Consider the following 2,345-nt stretch of genomic DNA (forward strand, 5'->3'; position numbering starts at 1 on the left):
AGATGATTTTAATTAAACAGCAATTAATAATAAATATTGTAAATTAAAAAAATAAATTAATTTAGTTTTTTATATAAATTAATGTGATTTTATTTATTTTTTGGCTGGTCACCTCTTGATTTCATATACTTTTTCATTTTATAATGGAGCATCCCATGAAAGCAAATATCCCTTCTCTCTTATATTCATTTCAATTTGCTTGGAAACACTTCAAAAAATAATTAAAAATTAAAGGCAAGAGATGAAATACTAGGAGAATCAACCAAAGAAACAAAAGTAATTAGGAATAATAATAAATAACAAACTACATCCATAACACAAGTAAAAGACGAACGAAAAAATAAAAAATTGAACACATTTTGAATTGTTTCAATGATGAGAAAGTGGCTGATATAATACATTTTACAGGATAAAATAACAGTGTTTACTAAAATTCTAATCGTTCATCAAAATTCATAAAATTAAATCCCTTTTTCTCCTCTCACCGCCAGAACTGTACCGCTACCTCCCGTAAATTCTTCAATGCTAAATAAAGGTTAAAACTTTTATCTTATTCATCCATCACAAATACATGCAACAACTGATTAAGAAGTACATTTGTACTAATTAACTCAAAACATGCAAATAGATAATATATTTCTATTAGTAGAAGATAATGTTATATGATACTCCGCTTCTAAAATTTTAGGTTTCTCTTATTTTAGAGAGTGAACGAGCGAACGTACTAATTTAGACTTCATTTGATTTATATATAAAATGAGACATAAATATAGAGACACAATCATTAAAGATATAAATATAAAATATTTGTGTTTATATATTGTATTTGATAAAAATAATAAACAAAATATACAAATATTTAAAAAAAATTAAATAACTCTCGATTCAACTACAAATTCTACTACTAATAACACTACACCTCTATCATTTCAAAATCTGTCATCACCATTTAAATTTTTATCCCTTTCAATACTTCTTATCTTTTTCAATATCATCTCAAATCATTATTCAAATATTAAATATATAATTTTCTTGAAATAAAAACAAAGAACCAAAGCTTAGAGTTTATTAAGTACTAATTAAAATTTAAATAAATAAAAAATTAAATGTACAATTTTTTCTTGAAGAAAATGAAAAATCGAACCAGAAAAAACAAGAAAGAAGAAGATGATTGCAAGGAAAACAGGAAGAAGCAGAAAATTAGAAGGAAAAGACAACAAAAAAGGGAATAAGGAGACAATTATTTGGAAGAAAAGAGGCGGATGTGGAACTAGAAGAGACAAATCAAGAGAAAGAAGGAGAGACGTAGCAGTTCTGGAAGGTGGAGCTTGGATATGGAAAGCGTGGAAAAGAGATAGAACGGATATGGAAGAGAAAGAGCGTGGTGATCGGTGAGGTCACCTCGACAGTAATGACGAGACAGAACACAGAAAAATATACATCCGTAAATAGGTAAAAAAAAATAATGACAAATGACAAATCGAATACAGCGACATCAGAAGAAAAAGAAGAAGAGACGACGATTGAATTTTTATTGGTAAGAGTTGAAAAAGGCAGAAAAAAAGTTAGTGACTAGTAAAAAAAGAAGAACTGATGACAGTATCTGAGAAAAGAAAAGGAAAAAAAAGGTCTAAAAAAAAGGAAAGACAAATTTTAAAAATTTAAAAATTAAATAAGAATAAAAAAATAAAAAAAATTAATGCCTTATAAATTGTGTTTCGATATCTCAATTATTTAGAAATATATAAATTTAGTGTTTCATATTTATCTGTGTTCTTCTGTATTCATCGAAAATTTATATCTCAAATCTATATCTCATCAAACTAAATAAAAGATATGTATTATCATAGAAACATAAACATCAACTAAACACTGCCTTAATTCTAGTTATACACTAGTCTAGATACAAGTATAATAGATAATACGTGGATGATTTTTACCAAAATTTAAAACGTACCATACATCAATAAGAATATGATGTGATTAAATAATAATAACTATTGTTTTATCGCATTACAGTAGATGTATATTTTTAAAAAAAAATGTATCATGCATGCAATTTTGGGTTAAAAAAAATCATTATAAGAGTTATTGTATAAGAAACATTAGAAAGAGCACTGGGGAATACCGGTGCACCAATTATTTTAACCGTTAATTTTAATTAATATATATTATATATTTTTTTTATAATTCAGATCAACGGTTAAAATAACTGGTGTACCAATACTTCCGATGCACTTGAAATGTTTCTTATTGTATAAATATAAAATTTCAATCTAGCTAATAGATGAAATTATTATTATAAGAATTATTAATAGTTAAAATAATTTTAAAAAAATTACATT

Source organism: Arachis ipaensis, chromosome B09 (genome assembly GCF_000816755.2).
Source record: "Arachis ipaensis cultivar K30076 chromosome B09, Araip1.1, whole genome shotgun sequence".
In the NCBI taxonomy this organism is placed as follows: Eukaryota; Viridiplantae; Streptophyta; class Magnoliopsida; order Fabales; family Fabaceae; genus Arachis; species Arachis ipaensis.